The sequence below is a fragment of the Mustela nigripes genome, chromosome 4, assembly GCF_022355385.1.
Source record: "Mustela nigripes isolate SB6536 chromosome 4, MUSNIG.SB6536, whole genome shotgun sequence".
Lineage (NCBI taxonomy): Eukaryota > Metazoa > Chordata > Mammalia > Carnivora > Mustelidae > Mustela > Mustela nigripes.
In genome coordinates, this window is record NC_081560.1 from 127,228,898 (window position 1) to 127,256,378 (window position 27,481).

The 27,481-nt window shown below is 43.6% G+C and overlaps 1 protein-coding gene across 2 annotated transcripts in view; it reads right to left on the bottom strand.

The window, feature by feature from the left end:
* Nucleotides 1–14,745: 14,745 nt before the first annotated feature.
* ANK3 (ankyrin 3) overlaps nt 14,746–27,481 on the bottom strand; it is a 670,694-nt gene continuing 657,958 nt past the window's right edge. For both annotated transcript variants that reach the window (XM_059397461.1, XM_059397462.1), the window contains one exon: nt 14,746–16,171. The gene's annotated coding sequence lies outside the window, so the exon portion shown is untranslated. The remainder of the gene's footprint in view (nt 16,172–27,481) is intronic.

Genomic DNA, 27,481 nt, shown 5'->3' on the forward strand with positions numbered 1-27,481 from the left:
GGGAAAGAAAATCATAAGAAGAAGAATGTGAGGGGAAAATGTAACAGAAATAATAAGGTGTATATTTTTCTTACTTCTTCTAGCATCCCTCTGCCCCAATCTGCTAAGTCCTTTCTAGCCTTGATCCAGCGCTTCTAAATACCTTTCCTTTATTTTCATATATCCACTGAATCTGTACCTTTTACTGCTAGCCTCTTTAAATCTTCTCTGAAGGTAGAAAGAGTATATAAACCATAAATGCAAAAGAACGTTTTCTGTGGGGGAACTTTGTACTTTTTTTTTTTTTTAAGATTTTATTTATTTATTTGACAGAGAGAGAGATCACAAGTCGGCGGAGAGTCAGGCAGAGAGAGAGAGAAGCAGGCTCCCGCTGAGCAAAGAGCCCGATGCGGGGCTCGATCCCAGGACACTGAGATCATGACCTGAGCAGAAGGCAACGGCCCAATCCACTGAGCCACCCAGGCGCCCCGGGAACTTTGTACTTTTGTTGGCGGTGGGGGGGGACTGCTCCACATCTATGCCTCCTTCTGTTTGATGAATCTGGTAAGAGGTGGGGATTTTGCCTCCAACTGTGGAAGTTGAAAAGGCTGGATTCTTTTGGCCCCTGGCCACTAGGTTGCAACCCAGCTTAGCCTGTCAGACCTGGAAAATCCCACCTGGAATTTTATGACTAGAATGAGTGTCACAACAAAGCGAGCACAGTGGTGGCATTGACGTGTCTGGCTTTTGCAAGGTCTCCTTAGCCAAGCTTTTCTTGTGACATGACTCTGGCTGCACTTGAGCATCCCAGTTTCTCTTGGTTTGTGTTTGTTTTCCAAAGCTTTAACCTTTTCCATGATCCTGTGAGCTGCTTGACATTCTTTCAGTAAACTCTCTTTTTTTTTTTTTTTTTTTTTGCTCAAGTTAGCCAGGTGGATTCCTTTGTTTTCAACCAAGGACCTGGACTGGTTATCATCATTAGAAAAGTACAGAGAAGAAATATGCAGCCTAATCTGTGGCATTTCTTACCTAAGTCCCCCTCACTCACTGGTTTTATTCTTATTCTTCTTCTGCTCCTCCTCCTCCTTGTCATTCTGGAACTATCAATGCCTCCTTTCAACTCCATTTCATTTTAAGCTCGTGGATTAATCATGCCAGATGCTTCAGATATCATATACCTCATATGAATCCTGGATAATCAGCTTTCTTCTATATGGGATTGGCAAATGTGACAAATACTGGAAATCTCTTTACGCGGAATACAAACACACCTCATATATGATGCTCAGGGAATGCATTTCCATGACAACAGGATGTTTAGGATTTAAGGCAAATAAAGGGATACAAATACATTTAGAGCCATTTTTTTTTCCCCACTACAGCACAGGCAATAAGCATACTTCTGATTTAATACCAGCCCACGGAGCTCATTTTTGGAAGTCAAGATAATATACTTAATAATGAGTTATGTTAAGCATTATGTATTTTCTAAGATGAAAGCAAGTTTCTTTTTTTCTTCCCTTTGGGGGAGGAGATAAAGGTAGACATTTTTAGTTTCATTTGTCAAGAACGAAAAGACCTTTCTCTGTCTCGCTCTCTCTTTTTTAAAAAATATTTTAATTTATCCCAAACAATGTGAAACCTATGTCTTTAGTTCAAAGAATTTTCAGAACAGTTATAACAGGGCATATTTAAAGATAAAGAACGTTTTTGACTTGGAATCCACTTGTTCCCTGCCCCTCACGTATCCATTTGTTACTATCCAGCCATGTGGCAGTCCTGCGACATCTTTAAAATGATTCGTTTGCTATATGCGTGGTATTCAACCTGACACTATCAGGGAGTGATCATTGAATTCCTGGTCAATATTCTGTCTGTGATTGGGGCCCCTGGGTGCCTCAGTGGTTTAAAGCCTCTGCCTTCAGCTCAGGTCATGATCCCAGGGTCCTGGGATCGAGCCCCGCATTGGGCTCCCTGCTTAGCAGGAAGCCTGCTTCCTCCTCTCTCTCATTCTCTCTCTGCCTGCCTCTCTGCCTACTTGTGATCTCTGCCTGTCAAATAAATAAATTAAATCTTTAAAAAAATATTCTGCCTGTGATTAAAATAATACCATTAACAGACAGGAACTTTTGCATACATTATCTTGAATCCCCAAATATCCTTGCAAGGTAGGGTTAGTATTCCATGTACACATGGAAAGATCATTTCCCCAAGATCATTTGGATTGAAATCCAAATATGTCATACCGAGAAGCCTGTGACTATTCTGTTTCTCCATATTGCCTTCACTTGCTTGATGTATTCAGATTTTTAAAAATTGAGATAGAGTTGACATATAACATTTTAGTTTCAGATGTACAACATGATTTGTAGAGATTGCAAAATGATCACAGTAAGTCCAATTCATATCACCTCCATATTTCTTGCAATGAGAACTTCTAAGAGCTATTCTCTTAGCAGCTTCCAAGTATACAATTCAGTGTTACTCACTATAGTCACCATGTGGTGCATTACAGCCTCAGGCACTACTTGTTTTTATAACTGGAAGTCAGTACCTTTTGACCCCCTTCACCCATTTTGCCCATCCCCCGCCTTTGGCAAGGTGAGTTCTCTGTGAGTTCGGTTTTTATTTCGATTCTACAAGTAAGTTATCTCTGTCTGGCTTATCTCACTTAGTGTAAGTCCTCAAGATCTATCCATGTTGTTGCAAATGGCAGGATTTCCTTGTGGTTCTTTGGTTGGTTTGTTTGTCTTTATGGGTGAAACATATGCCATGTTTCCATTATCCATTCATCCACTGATGGATACTTAGGTTGCTTCCGTGTCTTGGCTATTGTGAACGATGCGGTGATGAGCACAGGAGTGCATGTATCTTTTTGAGTTAGCATTTTCATTTCCTTCAGATAAATACCCAAGAGTGGAATTGTTGGATCACATGGCAGTTCAGTCTTTAATTTTTTGAGGAACCTTCATATCATTTTCCAAAGTGGCTGCAACCAAATTACATTCATACCAAGATGTATGAGGGTTTTCTCTACACCTTGCCAACATTGGTTCCTTCTTGTCTTTCCTATAATATGCAATCTTAAGAGGTGTGAGGTGATATCACATTGGCTTCTATTTCCATTTCCTGATGATGAGTGACGTTGAGTACCTTTTCACATACCTATTTGCCCATCTGTACGTCTTCATGTCTTTTTTGGAAAAATGTCGATTCAGATTCTTTGCCCATTTTTAAATTGGATTGTCTGGGGAATTTTCTTTTGCTTTTGAGTGGTATGAATTCTTTATATATTTTGGAGATTAGCTCCTTATCAGATCTATGATTTGCAAATGTTTTCTCCCATTTAGTAGGTTGCTTTTTTTTTTTTTTAAGATTTTATTTATTTACTTCGAGAGAGAGAGAGAGTACATAGGCAAGAGGAGGGGCAGAGACAGAGAGAGAGAGACAGAGACACCTAAGCAGCCTCCAACCTCAGCACAGAGCGTTAGGACCCCAAGATAATGTCGTAAGGCAAAATCAAAACTCAGGTGCTTAACCGACTGAGCCACCCAGGCGCGCCGGTAGGTTGCTTTTTCATTTTGTTAATGGTTTCTTTCACTGTGCGGTAGACTTCTATGGCAACGGACAAGTTCCCTTTAACCAGTATTTACATTTTATTGTGATGTTGTTTTTAAACAGACTTAACCCCCCAAAACAAGGAAAACTTGCAGCACTTGGCATGTTACAGAAATCAGGAGGATACAACCTGTGTTCTTGAGGTGCTTTGTAAAGGACTGACATCTGAGGCAAGCGGGGCCTCATGATGTCACTGGAATGAAAGCTGACACATTTGAAGGTGGTAAGATAGAAATGGGCTCAAGCAACAGGGAAAGCATTTAACAGCAATCGTGAATCCAATTTCCTGACTCACCTCCTATCCCAGCTGCCCGGTTGCCAAGCTCATCTTTGCTTCTGGATTACTGCTTTTGAAAGCCTCCCTGCATCTTCATGAGAACCCCACCCCGCCACCCCACCTTAGTTCTGATTGCGGCCCTGGCTTTGCTGCTGGGACCACGGATCTGTGGTGCCTGGTCTCTCCTGTAGCTCAGTGTACTCCCGGTTTGGACCGCTGCCCAGCCTGCACACGGAAGAGGCAGCTCTCCATTCTAACATCCTTTGGTTTTTGTAGGGCGTTCACTCTCATTTATGACTTGGTAAGCTTTGAATTTTAGTATGATTGTGGATGATGAAGAGGTCGATAAATCAAAGAATCAAAATCTTTTCATTGTAATCTCTTGGTGTAACTGTGGGCCCAAGTCAGAAAAAAAACCAGGTTCTGGATACAAGTTTCTCATAACTCTACCTCCACTCCTCACCCCAGATACACATTTCACGCCTCTGTGAACAACAGAAAAGTACTTCTCTTTTCTCATGGAGCAGAGGAAGTGAATTTAGAGAAACAAGAATGAGATTAGAGACGACTGTGTCAAGAGGGGATCTTCTTGCCTTGGAGTGGGAGTTAGTGACTGACTGGGGGGGTGGGGTGGGACAGCAGCTGGTGATGGGGGGGGGGCGTGGGTGGGGGAGGAGGGACACTGCTGGTTTCCTGGAAGGAGGCTCACTTTTTGTCTATGGGCTGGGGATGGAGACCTACCTGTCCAGGGGCAAGGGTGGGAGAGAGCAGGCTGCTGGGGCCTTGGAGGGTAATGCGGCTGGGGCTAGACTGCATAGCCCCAGAGTAGGTGTCCATCCCCTGGTCTCTGGAGCCACATGAAGCATCCCAGACATGAAAGGTTGTGTCATGGGCCTCCCGCCTACACCACGACTCACGAACCACAGAGGCCCAGGCAAGGCATTTTCCTCTCTCTCACCTCTCAGCATAATACACCCCCACAAATAATAAAAAAATAGGTAACGTTTATGGAGCACTTTCCTCTCCGTCAGATACTTTTTGAAGTGTTTTACTTGAATGATCTCATTTCCACTATTTGCGGTTGATAAAACTACCACCCCCATTTTCCAGATGAAGAAATATAAAGGTTAAGTAACTTGTCTGAGGCCATTTAACTAGTACGGCATGATATAAATTATGTAAAAGCATGTAAAGGGGCGCCTGGGTGACTCAGTCGTTAAGTGTCTGCCTTCGGCTCAGGTCATGGTCCCAGGTCCTGGGATAGAGCCCCGCATCGGGCTCCCTGCTCAGCGGGGAGCCTGCTTCTCCCTCTCCCACTCCCCCCTTGTGTTTCCTCTCTCTCTTTGTCTCTTTCTGTCAAATACATAAATAAAATCTTTAAATAAATAAATAAAAGCATGTAAGCACACGAAACCATTCTCCAGGTCCTCAACATCTACAAATTTGGGACTGCTCTTAAGAACTAGTCTCTCTTTTGGCTGATTTGGCCGACTGTGACTTGCACCATCCAGTCGGCAGGGCCCAGCGGGCTTTAGGAGGCGTTCAGGTGCCCACTGCGGTCCACATGGGGTCTGCGCGGGCCGCCTGAGCTCTCCTGCTGAGTGTCTCCTGCTGAGTGTCTCCTTCCACCCTGGCCGCCTGTGCTTTCTCCTGAAGTTCTGACCCAAACCAGCTTTGCTCCCGCTTCAGGGATGTGTTCATCCTTCCAGCCTCTTTGTTCCTTTAGTCCCGGCCTCCTTTCTTGACATGTTGAAATTCCGCTCGTTTCTCAAGTCCCAGCCCCTTCTCCCAGCAGTCCACCCTTCCGCGGGTGTTTGCTGAGGGCCCGACTTGCACAGACTCTGCCCGGCCTTCTCAGGTCACTTTGTCAAGGACAATCCTGCGATCACGGTTGTCAGGATAATGTAATCATACTTTTAAGGCTCATAACAATCATCGTCGGAGCTGACAGTTGCGGCATTTCCCGCGTGTCAGGATCATCAGTGGGCTCCATACACACTCACTTATTTAATCCAAAGCCCTCCCCGTATCATCTTATGTTCTAAGAACATACCTTGCTTTTCTGACAAAGTTAAATAAAGCCTCTTGAGTCTATGGATTCCGGTTCTTGCTTTTTTCATTTTTGAGAAATGGTTCTATCTAGGATATATAAGGATATCTAGGACAGTGACTTGGACATAGCATGGGCAAGTTAAATAGCGTTGAAGTTGGGTCTGTTAGATACTATACTCCTATGTATCCCTAGCCCACTGCCTTCTTCTCATTTAGATTTCCAGCGTCTCTTGAAAAAACCGAAGTGCTGACAAAAACTGGGCCTGCCTTCCTGCATTGTTAAACAGTTCTCGTGAGAACTCACTTGTGGTTTTAACTGGGGCATGTGCTCTCAGGCCCTATCCCTTCTCACTCCTTGCATCAGGCCCTGTGGCATCTGATTTTTTAACCATGTGAAGCCCTGGGAGAATTCAGATTCCAGTTCTAGCTTGGCCCTACCAGGGTAGGGAGAGTGGTAGCCATTGTACAACGTGGTCCCTCGGCTGTGTGAGCAGCCATTTTCCATTTTTGTCCCGCCAGCAAGACTCTTGCTTCATCCGGGAAGATGGCTCATTTGTCTAATACCAGTTTAACAGGGGCTGTGCTGTGCGTTTGGGTGATTCAAAGAGTCATTGGAAGATCTGATGCTGTGACACACACCAGATGACTCTAACAACCTTCCCATCACATGTCCTCAGCACAGGACGGAAAAACACCACGATGACACCTGACGGTTGTAACAAAGCTCTCATAAAATGCTTAGAGGGGAAGCTGAGTCTAAAACTCTTCTCAGCGAGTCTTCGCTGGGTGTGGAGCACACCCTCAAAGGCCTGCTGAAGTCTTTCTGATCTTTCACAGTGAGTCACGGCAGGTGTTGCCATGTTTCCTTGTCACATAGAGATGTGTACGGAATGTGTCCTGAGCCATCCTTGTTTGTACTTCCGTCCGTCCTTTGTCTATTTATTCAACAAACGTCTGAGCGCTGCTAGCACGAGGTCTTGCGTTGGACGCCTTGGAGAGAGCGAAGGATACGGACAGGAAACTAGTCTACAGAGGAAAGGGTGATGTGACTGGTGATGTGATGAGGATAATAAATATGGTGGTGTGACGGGGTAACGGGGGAGCCAGAGAGGGGTGCAGGGAAGGCCTGAGGAGGCGACATTTGGGGATGGAAATGAGAGGTTCCCTGGCAGAGGACAAATGGGATGGGAAGGAGATGAGGAGGAACTTGGCACTTTTGAGGAACAGAAAAGAAAGCTGGCGTTGCCAGAGCTGTGCGACGCGGAGCATCAATCTGCAACAAGGAACTTGCACCAGATTGTAAATCTGTGCACCACTTCCTTCTCAAAAAAGCCTTGCTGCATGTTAAAAAAGAAAAAAAAAAAGTCAGCTGAAGTAAAGCTTAGTAACACAGTTGGTTTATATTCTGGATCTGGTGCCCTATGTGACTGGGCAGGCAACTGAGAATTCTCAGACGAAGAGCGATCCGTGGACACGCTTTCTTGCTGATCTGCGGGGGCCTGAGAGGGAAGGCTCAGTGTGGCCGTGGAGGGGGCCAGGAGCCCCCTCAGGCCCAGGTGCGCAAGGGAAGATCAGCTCCTCACTAATAAGCAATAAAATGAGGGTTAAAAAGCCACGGACCTCCTATAGACCCTTAATGAGAGTGTTAGCACTTGAAAGGTACTTAGAGCACACTGGAGCTGCTCTGAGGTGGGGATGTTAGGTAATCCCTCAGACTGACTCAGGAATTAAATTACTTGCTTATGTACACCAACTTTATAGTGTATAATTAAAAATCACACGTTAATAAATTTATATAGTGTGATCCAGGTGCATGTCTGTTCTACAAATGCCAAGAGTCAGTGGTAGAGGTTGAAGAGCGGCGGCTCACAGGGATGTTTGGTTTGACCTACGCAATATGGGAAAAAATCAAATTAATTGCTGACATTTTATTCTACTTTATATATATATTTTTTAAAGATTTATCTATTTATTTGACAGAGCATGCGTGCAGGCGCACAAACAGGAGGAGTGGGGGAAGGAGAAGCAGGCTCCCCACTGAGCAGTAATTCCCCAATGTAACCGCTGGGATCATGACCTAGTCAAAGGCAGATGTTTAAATAGCTGAACCACCCAGGTGCCCCAACTGCCAACATTTTCAAAACTTAGAAGGAGAATATGCTTACTTGGTATTCAACACCCCTTAAAGTCTTCTCCCTGACTTGTGTATTAATCCCAGGTCATGCTGTGGTCACAGATGACTGACAAATCTCAGACTCTTACTAGAAAGGTCTATTTCTTGCTCACATCACTTGTCCGTTGTGGGGCAACTGTGTCTCGGCTCCACATCACCTTCACTCGAGTACAGGGTCTGGAAGCAGCCTCTCTGGGGGACCATCCCTGGTATTGAACTAGGAGGAGGGGGAGCATGAAGAAGAAAGCACTAGCTCTTAGAGCGTCTGCTCCTCTTTCATTGGCCAAAGCAAGTTACACAGTTAAGGTGAAAGCGATGGGTCTGGAGGGCAGTCGCCTACAGGAAGAGGCAGACAATAACTTATATATAACACAGTCTACGATGACCTCTTTGTCTAATTTAGATGATCTGCCTAAGTGCCCACAGATATTTGAGAGTGTCTTTGGGCTATGGAACTTGAGTACTCAAAGTTTTACCGTAGCCAGAAGCAGGATAGTTATTCTAAATCTAGCCGTGCTCAGCTACCACCACTCCATCCATCCATCCATCCATCCACCCATTCATCATCTACCTACCTGCTGACATTGGATAGCCTTGACCTTCAAGATTAAAGTTCCACAGGCTTTTTCTTAGATACCATTTATTTACTTCTTCCTTTAGGTTCTATGCAGACAGGTCACACTGACTACAGTACAGTGTTAGCAAGCCAAGCTGTGAGGCAGCTCTACCTCTTCCCTTGACTGTACCCAAGCACTGACTTCTGGAGGCTGGGGTGTGCACCCTTCTGAGCCATCAGTGTGCACTGCTACAGAGCTGAATCTGCCGAGACTTCATCAGAGAGGACTAGTAAATAATTAGAAATGCAAAGCTGAGTATTTATTACTGTGTGTCCATGTCTGCTCCTGGGATGTGGAGAATAGAGTCCTTGTTCTTGAAGAGCAAGACACTGACAGAGAAACTGTCAAGGTAGGAGACTTGAGTGCAGAATCATGGGATAGCCATTTAGTTTACCTGAGTTGCCAGGGTGAGTTGGCATCAATAGGGGAGGCTTTGTGAAGAGGTCAGAGCTAGGAAGAACTTCATAGACAGAAGCTGAAAAACATCATGCATGAATTTAAAGTTTCAACTAATTTCACCGAAATCCAGACTCTCTAGAAGTCCAATGGGCTTGTATTCTCTTGTAGAGTTGATCAAATAACTTTGAGGTGTGTTAAAAGTTTTCTGTTGAGGGGTGCCCAGGTGGCTCAGTCAGTTAAGCATCTGCCTTCAGCTCAGGTCTGATCCCAGGGTCCTGGAATTGAGCCCTAGGTCAGGCTTCCTGCTCGGTGGGGAGTCTGCTTCTCCCCCCTCTGCTCCTCCCCCTGCTCCTTCTGTCTCTCTCTCTCTCACTCAAATAAATAAATAAAGTCTTAAAAAAATAAATAATAAAGTTTTCTGCTGAATTGCTATTTTCATCAGCCCTTGAGTCTCCTTGGATTACGACCAGCAGGCGTGATATGAAAGCACCATGGCCACACTCAGCGGCCACAGGGCTGTTCTCTCCCTCTGCATGGTCTCTCCTCGTCCTCCAGCATTCGCTCCATACAGGGTCCTACACCGATTTTATTGCCACAAGTCATCATAGGGTTTTTTCCTGAGGGGGCCTCAATTTTGACTGCACACAGAAGCTGTTTTCATGCTCCTTTGAAGGCAGGGGCAGGGAACTGTGGCGTCCTGCACCCAGGAGAGCCCCTAGAAAGTGGCCAGTACAGAATGTTGCTGAGCCAAATGGCTGGGTGGGTGGGTCTGGAGAGCCACGTGACCCCTCTTTCTCTTCACAGTTCCTCATGCCCTTATTCCATCATCCTCCACCAGGAACTGAGAGAGAGGATGAAAATGAGGTAGAGGTTTGGTTTGCCAAAAACAAAGGGAAGAATTTAAGCAGGATCACATCAGTTTGCTTTCTCTTTCTTCTAGTGAGACCAAACTGAGACTGAATAGACAAGAATAAAGTCGACTGGGCTTAGACCCAATAGGACAAGGAAGGGCCATGGTGAGTGTTTGTGAAACACATGCCTGTCCAAAGGTGGTATGTGCAGTTTTGCTCTAGGTGGTTGTTAGAAAGAATTTCAGAAATAGCATTATCACTTCTTTAGATTTTAAAGAGAACTCACTATTTATTTTTCATTTAAAATCTGATTTAAAAAAAAAATTATTTTAAGAGAGAGAGTGTGCAAGAGTGTGAGCGGTGGGAGGGGCAGAGGGAGAAGCAGAGACAGAAGCCGAAGCAGAGTCCTCACAGAGCTTGGAGCCTGATGCAGGGCTCGATCCCATGACCCCAAGATCATGATTTGAGCCCAAATCAAGAGGTAGTCACTTAACCCACAGAGCTATCCAGGTGCCCTTAAAATCTGATTTTTAAGAAATGCTGGCCATCTTTCTTCAAACTTCATGTAATTCAAACAAAATCTCTCTGCAAACTGGATATGGCCCCAGGATTTCTAGGGTATAATTTCTGGACCTTCTGGGCCTTTACCCGCCCAGCAAACACAACAGCAATGGGGTAGGAATCTTGAGGTAGCGAGACTTTAAAAAAAATCTGACTATCACGTTTGAAAGAGAGGAGACCAAGCTGCCTTTTTCAGAAACAAGGGTTCAGGATGGCTTCTCCACACTCTTGCCAGGTTTCTCAGTGGCTTGTTTGTGGCAAGGACAAGGACGATAGCTCTGACCATGGGAAAGAGAGCCAGCTCAGCAGTGGGACTGTGCTGTTTGTGCAGGAGGCACGGGGATACTTGAGTCTAATTCTTTTTTTTTCTTTTTTTTTTTTTAAAGATTTTTTATTTATTCATTTGACAGAGAGAGATCACAAGTAAGCAGAGAGGCAGGCAGAGGGAGAGGAAGGGAAGCGGGCTCCCTGCTGAGCAAAGAGCCCGACGCTGAACTCGATCCCAGGACCCTGAGATCACGACCTGAGCTGAAGGCAGTGGCTTAACCCACTGAGCCACCCAGGCGTCCCTTGAGTCTAATTCTTTAAGGCTTTGAGGCTAATAAGGGCACGGTGCAACTGGAAAGGGCAGATTTGTCCTTTTTTTTTTTTTTTTTTAAGATTTTATTCATGTATTTGACAGAGACGGTGAGAGAGGAAATATAAGCAAGAGGAGTACGACACGGAGAAGCACACTTCCTGTTGAGGAGCTCGCCCAGTGTGGGGCTTGATCCTAGGACCCTGGGATCATGACCCAAGCCAAAGGCAGATGCTTAATGACTGAGCCACCCAGAGCCTGCCCCAGAGCAGGTTAGTCCTTGGGGAATGAAATCAGGAGAATCGAAAGCTATGCCTTCCTTCAATCTCCAGTTTGGTTGAACCTGTATAGAAAATAGTGCACATGATGGTGCATGCAGTAACCTCTCCTGTTTACCGTTCTGGGACCTCTGATGTGTTGTGGATTCGTTCATTCAGGCACTCAACCTGCCTGTGGGGTGTCAAGCAGTATTCTGTGTGCTGTGGATACCGCAGAGAACAAAACTGGATCCTTGCCCCAGGAAGTGCAGTTTAGCACGAGGACCCGGTGGGACTGGGTCTTTTAAAAAATCCAGCAAATCAGGGGCGCCTGGGTGGCTCAGTCAGTTAAGTGTCTGCCTTCGGCTCAGGTCAGGATCTCAGTGTCCTGGGATCCAGCCCCACCTACTTTCAGCACCCTGCTCTGTGGGGAGCCTGCTTTTCCCTCTCCCTATGCTGTTCCCTCTGCTTATTCTCTCTCACAGTCTGACATACATAAATAAAAACTTAAAAAATAACTGGTAAATCACTGTCCTTTCCCAGTTCCCAGAGTTATGCCCTTGCTTGACTTAGGGGTCAGAAGGGAAGTAGCAACTGAGGATGTCAGGGGAAAGGAGACAGGGAGAGCGCTTCTGGGATAACAACAAGAAGTTCTGACATGGTCCTGGACCAAAAGTCTTGGCAGGGGGATGCCTGGGTGGCTGAGCTGGTTAAGGAGCTGTCTTTGGCTCAGGTCATGATCCAGGGTCCTGGGTCCCCTATCAGGCTCCCTGCTCAGCAGAGAGCCTGCTTCTCCCTCTTTCCCTTTCCTCTGCTTATGCTCTCTCTCGAATAAGTAAAATCTTTAAAAAAAAAAAAAAAGTTCTGGCAGATTTTGTTTCCTGGGTGCCTCTTACAGCCTAGTGGGTCCCACCGGTCTTTAGAATTATGCCCTTTTTTGAACTGTCTGCATTTAATCCTTTTAAAGAAGTAAAGACTGTTGGACTGACTACCAAGGGTGTTCCTCAGAGTCTGTTCTGTTCTTAATTTTGTATTGGTACGTTGTCAGCCATGTTACCACACAAGTAAATTACACCATTGCTTCTTGTCATCATTATTGAAAGAAGTCTTTTGAAGTTTGACTTGTAGCTCAATGTCAAAAATATTTGCTTATGGGGGCACCTGGTTGGCTCAGTGGGTTAAAGCCTCTGCCTTCGGCTCAGGTTATGGTCCCGGGGTCCTGGGATTGAGCCCCGCCTTGGGCTCTTGGCTCAGTGGTGAGTCTGCTTCCCCCTCTCTCTGCCCGCCTCTCTGCTTACTTGTGATCTCTGACTATCAAATAAATAAATAAAATCTTAAAAAACAAGTATTTGCTTATGGACCATTTGGTCCTGACTTCATGAAAGAGAAGCAGTGCCAGGTGACAAGGGTAAAATTATACACCCTTTCCTCTCTTTAACAAACCAAAAATACGAAGACATCCAGATAGGAAGTTAGGTTTTGGATTCTGATTTCTTTGGAGACTCAAAGAATGAGTTATTATTTCTGCGATTTCTATTTCTGAACTTACCACATATCCCTGCTGCACAGCCAAATGTAACCTGATACCCATAATAAGGGAAATGAGCAATTTTTTATATGTCCTGGAGAAACACAGATGCTTCTGTGTCTGGTGAAGTGGATCCCTCTTAGAAATGGAGAAAGAGCGATGCACAGTACATTGCCATAACTTGGCAATACGATATGATAATACGCTTCAGTTTAAAAAACTCAGGAGTTTGCTAAGAATATAAAATGAAACACAGAGCAAATATCAGAAAGCTATCGTTTCTTTCTTTTTTTTTTTTAAAGCAGCAAAGTCAGTCAAGGAAAAGCTTAAATACATTTTTATAAGTCTGCAGGCCAAACACTAGTAGGAATATATAATGTATATATTCAATCAATGCACACATGTAAATATATACATACACACATATAAATGCAAATAAAATCTTTATTTTCCTATTTTGGTTACTTCTGAGCTCAAATGAGCTTTTTCTTGAGCTGCAGTCACGTTTTTCATGATATAAACGTAATATTAATAATTACTTAATACAGATAAGTATACTTCATTGAGTTTCCAATTCAGGATAAATGTGTGAGTGCCCAGGACTGGGAGTCAGAAATCCAGAATTCTTAGGTGGGAAGTTAGACTATCTGAATTCCGATCTCAGTTTTACAAAGAGAAGCTTTGGGGGAATCTTTTGTTTGTTTGTTTAAGCTTCTCAGGGCTCTGAGTTTGCTCCTCATAAGACGATCTTGGTGCAGATGTAGAGGCACTTTCTGTTAGTTTGGGATGTCGGGCAAATGTGGTCTAGCCCCATTATTCAGGTAGAGTAGACTCTCTGTACATGTGTTCTGCACTGATACTGAATCCTTTTTGGAAACAACTCATCTGATTCAGCAATTTTTTTTTTTTTTTAAGCATAAATTCTACCCACAATGTGGGGCTCAAACTCACCACCCCGAGATCAACAGTCACATGCTTCACTGACTGAGCCAGCCAGGCGTCCCATCGGCAACCATCCTTAATGGACAGAAATACGGGATGCTGTCAGACAGCTCCAGGCACCCATGTACTACTGGTATGGGGCCAACTACTACCAGAGACCGTACCTACCTCATAAGGTGGTTAGGAGGACTGAGCTCCTCCAAGCAGCGTTCTTATACAGCGGAGCATGTAGTGAGGGTTCCAATTTTAGCAGGGAGAATTGCTGGTGTCACCACGACAGGTTCTGGGCTAGAATGCCAATTAAAACAGCCACGGTCACTGCCCCTGTTGAATTTATCATGTAGGGTCTGACTGCAGATTCCAGTACGTACCAGGCCGGTCAGGGCCCACAAACGTTAAGGGGTGGGCGGCTTCCCTGTCACCTGGACCCCACACACCTGGTTGATGCCATCTGGAAATGAGGGCTGTTGTCAAATCTTGCATCTTAGGGGAAGGTGGGAATCTGGGTTATCATGTGAAATGTCCCCACTTACAAGCACTGACAATGAATGCCAACGGCAAATGAGTGTTTTAGGGGCTAAAAGCAGCGGCATACTGGATGCTGGCTGGAAGGGTCCATGTACAACTTGCAGACATGCGGTTGCAATAGCCCCAGTTCCCCAATATTCTGGGGACAGCACAAACCAGACGAGGGCAAAGATCAGTTAATCTTTAATTCCTGGCTCCTCTGTGAAATGCACAGAAGTTCTGTAAACTGGGAGTTTGCAGGGCGCAACTGAACGTTAGGGACTCTAGTGACCCCACAGGCAGAGGCTGGAACAGGAGTGGGGAGGGGGCTGGGAAGGCCAGACGCCCAGGAGTCAGCCGGTTACCTTTTGCCAGAGAACACAAGGACACTGCAGAGCACAGATGGGTGAAGAGTTTAACACAATTTATTTTATGCTTAAATAATCGACTAGGTCATCCAGTGTATGGTTTTTCATACATATGTCATTAGAGCTATGTGTCAATGAATGCTGATTTTATATGAATATAATCAACAAATTAAAGGATTTCACCAAAACCCAAATAAAAATGCCCTTGAAAACACAGCAGCCTTATTAACCTAATATGACACTGCTAGAATGGTTACAAATGATTGCCTTATTCAAAGGTGTCTACGTCTTATAGCCAGTACACGATACAGTAGTAATGGTACAGCGTGCTGCCATTCTACTAGCTACGAATCCCGGTTCAGTCCATTTTAAATTTTACCCCCAACTGGGGCCTCTTATGAGCACCATCCACCTCTAAAGCGGCAAGCATTACCCCCCTTTAAGCACTAACAGCACCCCCCTCCCCCTAAAGCAACTACCATATAGGGTTGTTTTTTTTTTTCATTTTTAGGTCATTTCATTGAAAAATTGGCAATAGCAACAAATATTAGATGAAGGGCTTTGTGTTTACAGATAAAATCTTCTGTGTTGCAGTATACTGTAGTGTTTGCAAAATTGGAAAAGATTTAATCAAAATAAGGTGATACACATGCATCAAAATATTAGTATTCTGAAGAAAAAATTTTTTCACAGAACTACAGAATTCCTCATTTGGGGAATTATTTAAATTTGCAGCAGATTTTAAAGATTTGTTGTTCTTCTTTTTTTAAAATCAAGCTAGCAGTTTTGCATATACAAACATTATAATTGCTAATATACAAGAATCAGTGAATATTCCCCCCACCCAAAACCCCTCCCCCGTCCTCTAGGGTGGTCACTTGAGACCCCTAGTACGTTAAATGCATTTGCAATATTCTGTTTGTGTTCTAAGAGGCAGTGCCTTATCAACATTTATTCTATTTTTCTGTTAGAATTTATACAGTGTTATTATTTACAGCAAAACTATAGATGTTTTAAAAAAGAAACAAATAGTGTTTATACCCTGACAGTTGGGTCCAAGAAAAATAAGGCGAGCTGTTGTGGAGTTAGTAATTTTAGTGTTTTTCTGTGATTTCATCGTCCCGTCTTCTGTCCCTTCTGGCGGCAGGAATTTCTTCCTTTTGTAAATGACACCAAATTACTTAAGATAAACTGTTAACAGCATGGCTTCTTGTATATACACTGCATTGCTAATTGCACACGCGCCAATCCCGGGAATGAAAGTGAATTTCCATGCTCTGTAAATTGGCTCATGCTAAATTAAAATGTGGGTAGTTTTCTTTTTTTTTCTTTTTGCATAAAAAAAAAAAATCATGCCATTAATGTGTGGAAGCGGCAAACACACACACCCTTCTCCGTGAATTTCTACTTCCTGCTGACATATCTTCCATGAATTTCTCAATACTGGCAGTAAAAACACATGATCCTGTGGAAAGAGAGACAATAGGTAGTGAGGTTAGCTTGCTTGCTTGTCTTCCATTTTTGTTTTTTGTTTTGTTTTGTTTCAGGAATTTGCCTAAGCCTTCCTGCCATTCAACAGAAAAGCCTGAGAGAATGGGGTGGGGCGTCCACTTTCTAACGTGGGGGGTTTCACAAGACTCTGTTAACCAAGGCGATCTGCTAGGACAAAGCCCTGAGGGGTACCTGAGAGCCCTTTGAAGGCAGTGACTTTTTCTAGGTAACCCCATGCCCTCCACAGCACACTCCTCACTGGATTTGTCTTTTTTGAGGTTGAGTAGGAAAAGACCCTCTTCAGGGCTGCCAGCTCTGATCAGGTCACTCAGGTACTTGGGAAAGCCACTTCCAGCCTGTTGGACCTTGTCATAGCGGTAAAATGAGAAGGCTGACAGAGGTGCTGTCTGGGATTTCCATCAACATCAAAATATCAGCAGTCTGGGGTTCTCATGGGCATAAGGACTAGGGACACGGACTCCGGATAGATTATTTCAGTAACACCCGTAGATTTTATAATGTGTTCACTCCCCAAAGTGCAACTCATCTTTCAAAAAGGGAGAACAGCATCATTCCTTCATTACTCTGAAATTGGCTTTTCTGTGCACAAATTAAAATTAAAGACCGTCTTGCGTTGCTGCGAAGAATACTTTCCCTCCTCCTGCCCACATCAGTCACGACAAGATCGACTCATTGTATTTGAGCTTCTTTATGGGGGCTGACAACATCTTGTCTTACTGGATCATCACGGCATAAAGTATCAGTGTTTTATCACCAGTCAATACGGTCAAAATAAACCAATAATTTTTGCTATGCACTCTTTCTTCATAAAACAGGTTTCTGAGTATAGTCCATCCTCCTCTTTCAGGGTAAAAAGATAACATGCTTGAATGCTGGCCTGAGAACAGATTCTAGCCCCAAGAAAAAACCTGAGTAAGGCAAGAACAATTTTAGGAACAGCCAAGCTCACTCATTAGTAAGGAGCAGACTATTTCTCCAGGTGTAGGGACACCTTCAGAAACTTGCTTCTGTTGGGGCCTTTGTGTCCTCGGTGACCTTGAGGTTATTTACTTACCCCAGACAAGTTTCTTTTCCTTTAAGATGGATCACCCAGAATACCTTGGTTTAGGTCAACATGTTCGTACAGCACTTCCTCTGTCTGTTCTACTAGGTTCTTGCTTCCTTTTTTTGTATGAAAACTGCTACTAACCTCCATGCCCCAGGTCACTAATGCTTGGAGCCAAGAACATCAGAGCGTCAATCAATTCCTTCTGGGGTGATTTCTATATTGCCCCCCTCCTCCCATGACTCTGCAGAGGTGGTAGAGAAGGAAAGTGACTCATTTGGCCAGACCGTGTCCCAGAAAGTGGGCAAATCCTAGTAAAGGATTTTCACCCCTGTTACTACCACTTACTCCTTAACTTCTGGGCACCAGGGTTCTTAGATGGCCCTATGATAAGGTTACCCCAGTGTTCTTCCTCTGTCTTCCTAGGGAGGATCCTCAGCAATCTTCTCTAGTTGAAGCCCTCCCCGCGCTGCCCACACTCTGTGCAGCTTAACTGATATATAATATATATGCCATACAATTTATCTATTATAAATATAGTCTGATAATTTTAGGAAATTTATGTAATGCAACCATTACGACCCAGTTGAAATTATTTTGCATCCTCTCTTCCAAAAGCCAATCCAGTTGCCCAGGTTAATCTTGCAATAAGAAGCAAGGTCTTCCTCTTATCACCTTAAGGCAAGCAAATTTTATGTTTTATAGAAATATTGGATATGTTCTTATACTTTTTAAAAATGCTATTCATTATACCCATTTATATTCCGGTAGCATTCAGGTGATAGTTCAAAAAAAAAAAAAAAAGATTGGGAGTGAGTTCCCCTTGTAAATCACTCCTGTTCTTGGTCATGCAATCAGAGTGTGGAACGTCATTCATTGGACCAAAGAATTTATACCAAGTACAGCGTTCTACAAAAAAATGAGCACCTTTTTGTGACGAGAGCGCCATCTGATGGAAAAGTGAGGGGGCAGGAGCCACTGAAATAGAATTTGAGTCCTTTTCCCTTTGTGGGTTTAGGTAATACATCTGAGACAAAAGCCTCTGCATTTAGGAATCTGTCTTTGGGTTTTGCATGTTTTTCAAACCCAAAGATAGTAGAAATCAACTCAGAAAATGGCTTTAGTCATTTCACTATAATTTCTTTTTTAATTTTAAGAAAAATTTTTTCATGTATAGGAAAACAGCTATGCAGTGGATTTTCATGGCAGTTTACATTTCACAGATGAATGTTGTACTTCCCATACCCATTTTCAAGTCAGGCATATGCTTGAGCTTACAACCACCATTTCTTTCTTTCTTTCTTTTTTAAATTTATTTACTTATTTGACAGAGAGAGATAGAAATCACAAGTAGGCAGAGAGGCAGGCAGAGGGAGAGGGGGAAGCAGGCTCCCCATCGAGCAGGGCGCCTGATAAGGGACTCCATCCCAGAATCCTGGATCATGACCTAAGCCGAAGGCAGAGGCTTAACCCACTGAACCACTCAAGGTGCCCAGAACCACCATTTCATTGTCGTTTCTTTGGTCCCTAGTCCCCATCTGAAAAACACGAATCACCTATCTTAGCTTGATTCAGGAAGCTCTTGGTAGTTCAGCCCAATCAGTCTCAGGGCCTACAAATCTTCAGTGAAAAGCTCTGTTCCACAATTTCCAGTGGTTCTCAAACTTGGGTGAATATTAGAATGACCTGGGGAGGCTTTAAAAACAAAAAAACAAAAAGAAAAACCCCAGTAGCCAGGGCACATCCCTGGGGTGGAGTCCAACATCAAAAAACATTGAAAAAACTCTCTAGATTATCTGAATGTTCAAAAAAGTTTAAGACCCAGTGATCTATTCTAGAACACTGCTTCTCAAAGCTTAATGTCCTCATGTATCACCGAAGGGATCTTCAAATGTGGATTCTGATTCAGGAGGTCAGAGTCAACCCAGAGATGCTGCATTTCTAACACGACTTCGGGGGTGTCGATACTCCACAGACCACACTAGGAGGAGCTAGACTGCACTGCCAGGTATCAACACCCAGGTTTCCAACTTCCTTTTCTTTGCTCCTGATTTTGTATCCACCTGTACTTGTACTTCTCTTCCCTAATCTCCACATGTATCTAACCCCTCTCTATCCTTCAAGTTTGTGTCAAATGTCATCTCTGTGCAAGTGCAGACTGTGCTCTCCCTAAGGAGATCCCGTTGTCAGGGTAACTCTTACTCATCTTTTTTTTTTTTTTTTTTTTAAAGATTTTATTTATTTGTCAAAGAGAGAGAGAGGGAAAGAGCAAGCACAGGCAGACAGAGTGGCAGGCAGAGACAGAGGCTCCTGCCAAGCAAGGAGCCCGATGTGGGACTCGATCCCAGGACGCTGGGAGCATGACCTGAGCCGAAGGCAGCTGCTTAACCAACTGAGCCACCCAGGCGTCCCAACTCTTACTCATCTTTAAAAACTTTGCTTGTCACAGCTTTAGGAAAGAAAGCCTTTTCGGATACGCCTTCCTTATAGCCTACGGAGAACACAGATTTGTTACTCTATTTTTTTCTCTTCCAACGGTCTCTCTTCCCTTCCCTTCTCTTTGTCTCTTATTACAGAAGTCATGCGGCTACGAACATTTCTTTCCCAAGCACTAATTCTAGTTACTTCATGTAATCTTAATAAACTACAGTGCAATTTAAAAATAATTCCCGTTTCCTGTAGATTTTTTCAACTACTACCAATAAGTGGGGCTTTTTTGAGTTGTTGTTCTGTTTTTTTCTAGTGACTTGTGATTTTTAAAATCGGGCCAGTTAAAAAAAAATGCAGGGAAAATACTGATCTATATTCTGGTCGTAAAAAACAGCACTAATAAAGTTGTACGGCTATTCTTATTAAATGTTACAGGCTAGGCACTGTTGTAGAGTGGATTAGCTCATATAATATTAATAACAATAAGGTATTATTATACCCTCCCCTTTACTGATAAGGAAGTAGAGCTCAGCGCTATAAAACAAACACAAGTCTGCACACTTAGTACACATTAGAGCCAGAAACAGAAGACAAGCCACCTGACTCCAGAATCCTTGCTCTTCATGTCAAAGCCAAGGAGGGATTGGTTAAGGAGGGATTTTTTTAAAGGGTAAGAAAAATAAAAACATGGGGTACCTGGGTGCTCTGTCGTTCCCAGGGTCCTGGGATAGAGCCCTGCATCGGGATCCCTGCTCAAAAGGAAGCCTGCTTCTCCCTCTCCCACCCCCCCTGCTTATGTTCTCTCTCTCCCTGCCTCTCTCTGTCAAATAAAATCTTTTAAAAAAAGAAAAACAAAACTATATAAAACCTATCTGTGCCAAATAAATTCAGGGAAAATCTTTAGGAGTGAAGAAATTCAGGCTGCATCTCGGACTTCTGGGAAGCAGAATCAGGAGAATCTGCTGGGTTAAAATCCAGACCTGTATTAACTAGACCATCGGGGTTTTGTCTCTCTCTCTTCATTTGTTAGTAAAGAGGAATGAGAATGCCGGCCTTACTAATTTCCCCTGGAATTTCTCTGCATGGGTGTTAGCTTACATTTCAGAATACTTTCAGTTGGGGCACGTGGGTGGCTCAGTGGGCTAGGCCTCTGCCTTCGGCTCAGGTCATGATCCCAGGGTGCTGGGATCGAGCCCCGCTCGGGCTCTCTGCTCAGCAGGGAGCCTGCTTCCTCCTCTCTCTCTGCCTGCCTCTCTGCCTACTCGTGATCTCTGTCAAATAAATAAATAAAATCTTAAAAAAAAAAAAAAAAGAATACTTTTAGCTACCCCTGGTTTCTCAGAGAATGTCAGGGATGCTGCTGTTCCGATTTCTCCCAGGGTTCCCTCCGGGGACCCCTCATGTCGTGGTCTACCTGCCGCTGATCCAGGCTGTCTCAATTCTACTAACAGCTGAACTTACCCAGTGCTTCCTATGGGCTTGCCTGTCGCTATTTGAAGTGATTTACTTGTATTAACTGAGTTAATGCTCCCAACAACTCCTCGAGGTATGTTTCTCTTATCCCAGTAGAGGTGAGGAGATTAAGGCACAGAACCTGGCTAAGTTCAGCTCGTCAGCTCCCTGGCAATTCCTTCCACTCAGGCCAATTCACTTCTCACCCAAATACCAAACAGGACCACACTATGATCTCTAGCCCAGAGTTCTCTCCCTAATCATTGATGAGTGTCAAGGGTCCTGCATGCTGACCATCTAGGAATCACACAGGCTACATCAAGCCCTGATTTTGTTTTTGTGGTCTTCGCTTTTATGGTTCTATTAAATGATTACCTACATACAAGCAACCCTATTATCTTCAATTCTCACCCTTCCCTCCCAACACAGAACTCATCTAGTTCCTCAAATCTGTTCTTTCCTTTTTCTCTCTGCCCTAGTTCAGGCCCTCATCGGTGTCTCAGAACCGATGTTCAGACTCCCTTCTCCCTCTGTTACTGCTAGGGTCACCTACATCTTATCTGATCATACTATTCTCCTACACAAAGCCTCCAGGGGTGCCTCACTGTATCCAGGATAAGGGCCAAAGTCCTGAGTGAAGCTCGCATGACCCATGTAAGCTAACACCCAGGCATGTGGAGGGTCATGCAAGCTTCACTCAGGAGTTTGGCCCTTATCCTGGATACAGTGCTATTCTTTAATGCTATTCTTTCTACAAAAACTAGTTCAAATACACCCTTTCAAGAAAGTTTAAAAGATCTCCTCCCTTGGAGGTAATTCTATCTTCCAGTACATGCCCTGAGCATGTTGTTTCTTTTACTACATTTATGTATTTTGATTGGTGCAACTTACGGTCCTGGGTGCCCCTTGGACTAGACTGTAAAGTTACAATGGGCAGGAGTTCTCTCAGATAATAATGTCAAACTGAAGAAAATGTCTTACAACTTTGTACCTTCCCTACCACTTACACGGTGTGTCACAAGCCTTTCCACCTAGTTGCTAAGAAGTAAAGGGGCTCTAAATGCACGTGGTCACCTATTATAAAAGCTTGTTAGCTAATCTACATTATAGGAACATTTCTCTCATCCATTGCCACGGAACTGCATGGATTGAGGGATCCTGAGGTAAAACCAACCAAGTATGCTGGAGGGCTGAGGCTGAACCTGTAGGCGATCTTAGATGAGGGGACATCTAAGATCCTAATCATTGATCTTAGAAGAGTTTGGAGATTTCTACAGCAGAAGTCAGGACAACCTTTTAAGTCCTATTCCTCTTCAAAATCGTACTCCCTGGGACTCAGCCCCAAGCTCCTTCTTTGCTCCCCTTGACCCCCTCCCTGGAGGATCACGTCTATTCTCTGGTGGAGAGTATCTCCACCATCTCTTCAGGGAGTACTCTCACGATTTTTACAGATCGGCCCCAACCTTTCTTCAGAGCTCCAGATTTTTGTACCTACCACAGTACTTGGATGGCTCCCAGGCACCCTCAAACCCAAGTCCCAGCCTGAATGCTTGATGTTCTTTTTAAAAGCTGTTCTGCTTCTGTTCCTTTCTCTCCTACTTAGCTGTATAAGCCGAAACCTGGGAGTCATTCCTTTTTAAAAAAATTATTTTATTTTTATTTTTTTCTGGGAGTCATTCTTAACCGTCTTCTCATCCTCCCCTCAAGCTAATCGACCTGTTGATTTTCCTAAAACTACTGCCCAGGTCCTAGCCCTGGGCTTATGGCCTAGGGGGCCTGACCAGTCACCTTTGGTTTATTCTTGTTTCCCTCCAACCAACCCATTCTCGACATTGCCTATGTGCTTAGAAAAACAGTCGGCTCAGGCTCTCGGTTATAACCCTCCAGGGGCTTCACATTCGTTTAGAATGACATCAAAAGCCTGTCCTCTGGCCTGTGATGATGCATCCCTCCCTTATGTCATCTTGTGCCTGCCCCAGCCACCACCAGCTCACCGGGCGCTGGGGTGCATATCCTCTTATGTTTCCTCAGCTGTGCTGGGCCTTTCCCTGCTCAAGGAACCTGCACACGTTTTAACCTTCGCTTGGATCCTTTCCCCCCTTCTCTTCATGGTTGGTCCCACCTATAAAGTCTCTGTTTAAATGACTTTTTTTTTTTTTTTAAAGATTTTATTTTTAAGTCATCTCTACACCCAATGTGGGGCTCGAACTTATAACCCTGAAATCGAGTCACGTGCTCCATGGAGAGAGCCAGTCAGGTGCTCTAAATATCATGATTTCTGAGCATCCTTCCCCAGCCACCAAAGGTCTAACTATGTTTCTGCATTATTCTTTTACTGGATCTTGGGTTTTGTATTTTCAGTCCTCCAACATCTGTCCCATCTCATTTCCCCCTGCAGGCTGAGGCATTACGAAGGACAGGGACCGTGGAAGTTTCCTTCACCATCGTACATCTCCCTTTCCACTTGCAGACAGGTGGAAGCTCCAATATTTTTTGAAGGAATGAAAAACATGAGTCACTTCTGGCTCAAAAGTGTTAAGCAGGGGCCCTGTTTTCACACTCAGCTTCCAGATGGCTGTGAGACCTGAGCATTTCCCTCAAAAGAGGTTTGGGATACAGCTGTTTCACAGTCCTTGACGGTTTATACCTGGGAACCTTCCCTTGTTACAACCTTGCTAATCAGCCTTCTAATAGTGTTTACGAAATAAACATTTGGAGATTATGGCTACCTTAATTGGCTTTATTTTTAAAAAGAACAAAAACCTGAGTATTTTCATTGTGTAAGATATGAAGACATTTATTATCATTTGCCTATGGACATCTATTTGATTCAAATTTGCTTTTAGGTCTTTAATCATCATCAAATACTACTTAACTATGAATATGAGTAATAGTAAAGAACCTAGGTTCTGGATAAGTTCAAATTTTGTTCTTTTGTTCATCAGCTCTGTAGGACTTTGAGTAAATCATTTAACTTTTCTAAATCTCAGTCTCCTCATTAATAAAAAAGAGATAGTAGTACTTACCTTATAGCATTGTTTGGGGGATTATATATGGTAATGTATGTAATGATCTTACCTAGTACCTGGCATAAGTAATCATTTGCTAGAACATGACTATTATTCCTAAATAATTTTAGAGATGCAGCTAAGTGCCACAGAAAGGGCAGTCGGTAGAGTATCAGAATATCAGTCACCTTGAGTTTAAGTCCTAGTTCTACCAGTCAGGGTGTGTGACAGTAGAAATGTCCTTGACCTCTCCGAGTCCTCAAATATCTGTCTATAGAAAGACGCCAAAAAATTGGCCTGACCTCTCTAGAGGCATGTTTGAAGGATTAAATAAGACAAAAATGTAAAAGTACTTTGTAAAACTATAAATCACTACATACTATGTACAAATCTATATAGCTATTATAAGCCATTTGCTTTTCCCTTACATTAAAAACAGGATGGCTGTGACTCGGTATTAAAGAAAAGTGGGTGCAGGGTTCTTATAGCTCAAAATAAAACGGTTCTAAAATGGAAAATAGAAATTTTGATGTCACCATCTGAGACTCAGTGAAACTGGGCAGCATTCCATTTCTTAGTTGTTTTGTTATTAAAAAAAAAAAAAGGCAGGCAGCAGAGCTATAAAAACTCTCAATATATTTGCAAATTGATTTTTCCAGAGCACACGTTCAGTCTCCTGGAATTTCAGGTGGTTTTCTTGGATTCATTTCCTCAGTTCACTTCAGGAAGGTACATAACCACTCTGGAGAGTAACGTGAGGCTTCCAGCCAAATCACTGTGCTCTCTCTCTGACGCGTGCAGTTTGCCTTAGGCTGGAGTTATTTTCATGTTCCTGTGACTTCTACCTGAATTTCTCTCTCCTTTGAGTGGGGGGGCAAGTGAGCCAAAGCCCTGACAGCTTCTTTACAGGGTAGATTATTTGTCATTTGAAGGGCTCTTGTACATTTAGTGACCATGTCCTGTGTGTATTCGTTTACTCAGAAGGACCTAGAAGAACAGCACAGACGTATTTTTTGGGCATCATTTACTCATAGATAAGGGCACACGTGGCTCTGGAAAAATGGCTCAGTGGGTGGGGGCTACCTTCCTGGTTCTTTCCCAGCCAGCATATGAGGTGGACCGATGCAGCTGGTGAACTCTGAGGTGCATCCTGGAGCTGACTGAACTCTCTTCTAGATTCATTCCACGTGTCACTCACAAGGGCTTACTAACTCAAGATCGCAGACTCGTGCTCCATGTTTTAGGCAGCTCCTGTGTATGTGTGTGTCTTGCCCCAGGCTGGGCTGTAAGGCATGAAGAAGTGGGTTCATTCCAGATACCGTGGCACTGATGCCGGGGGTCATTTCCTCCTCTCTCACCCTGCGTGAAAAGCAAGCCATGTCGATGGCTCCTGACTCAGCCTGCCTCTTACCATCCTCACAGCCCAAGCCAGTCTCCACAAGAGCTTCGTATTCGGTTTTCTGCCCGTTCGCTCCTGCGACTGAACTGGAGTTCACTTCTCTGCTTGCTGCTAGAGCGAGTGATGCTGAACGTACATTCAGTCATACACCCGCAACCCGAGACTTTGCACAACTTTCCTTCTGCCTTTAGTGACAGACCAGAATCCCTACCGAGAGGATCAGGAGGCTTGAAAACTCCTGCCTCTCCTACCTCTGCAGACCCAAGGGCCAAACTCTCTGCCAGTGGCACTGATGGGTTGTTACGGCTCCTCCTTTGTGGTCCTCCCCTCCCCATCTAGCCTTTGCACAGTGCTGCTGTCTGCCTAGGTGGCCCCAGACACCGTCTAACTCCCCTCCTCCACCCAGTCATGTCCCGAGCAGTCTTTTACACTGAGCTCAAACATCACCTTCTCAAGGGTACCCTCTCTGTCACCTCAGACCTGTCAAGTCTCCCATCAACATGGTTGAGAGTGTTGGCTCTGGTGGAAAGTTGGTACCCTATTTCTGCCACTTTTTATCTATGTGACGTTGAGCAATTTTGGCCCTGTTTCCTCCCCTCTGACATGGGGGTGATAAAGCCATCTCTCCAAAAGGATTGGCTGTGAGAATTAAATAAAGAGCAGGATGGAATACTTGGAGGTGTAATATGTAGTAAATATTATTTCCAGAATGTTCCACAATTCTTGGTGGTTGTCTCCATGCCAGTAAATATGGATGTGACCAATTAGGACTGGTTAATATTAAATCTCCACAACGTAAGCTCAGTGAGGGTAAGTACCACATGAATGTTGTTTACTAAGAGTTTCTCAGTACCTATGCAGAAAGCCTCATGAAAGGAAGTAAAATAAATCTTGGAGTGAATAAACACATGGTAAGGTTTTTTGAGAGGAAGGGGCTAGGAATTTATCTGGGTCTGCAATATTAGGCACATGCCCTCACCCTAATCCTAAATCTGAGAAAAAAAAAAAAAAAAGATGTGGAATCTATATACACAATGGACTATTACTCATTCATAAAAAAGAATGTTTTAAGTCTTGTCATTTGCAACAACATGGAGCTAGAGAGTATTATGCTAAGCGAAATAAGCCAGAGAAACACAAATACCATATGACTTTACTCATATGTGGAATCTAAGAAATAAAACAAATGAGCAAGTAAAAAAAAAAAAAGAGAGAGAGAGAGAGAGGCAAACTGGAATCTATTTGTTCTTTTCATTTGGACCAACAGGGCTGAGACAACTGTCATACGCAGCCCTCAAGAAATCATGCTACTTCACCTCACAGACTTAGGGAGAAGTTTTCAAATTTCTTTTCAAAGCTCCATCTGCTTTTTCACCCCAAGTTACCTTTACTAATTGTAAACATGTAGAAAATATCAGGACAATGTAAAACTTAGAAAACAATGTTAAGGAAAATACCCTCGTCTATGAAGAAAAAAAGAATTTGTTCAGACAAATTCACACAAAGCATACCAAACATTTAACTTAAAAGAAAAATAGTAGTCCATTAACCTCCTATTTAATTTACTTTGGTTTATGTAAGATACACCAAGTAGTATATAGGGATCCCAGTCATTTCATTTAAACTTGGCAACCGCTCTATTTCACCAAAATTAAATTGTCAGATGTCATTGTGCTAAAATAGTGAAAGGCTCGATCTACACATATCTGAGAGCACATCTGTCAGAATTATTTGTTGCCAGGAGTTTTCCTGTTAGGTTGTAGAATGCTACCACATTGCACTCTAGGAGGAGACTCAAATGTCACTATTTACATTTGCTTCTGCAAACACCCTTTACATTTAAATTCCTGACTAATTTGTGAGGAGGAAGTTTATGGACTGTGAACTGAGTTTTAGTGTGCGTACGGATGTGTACATACATATAAAAAC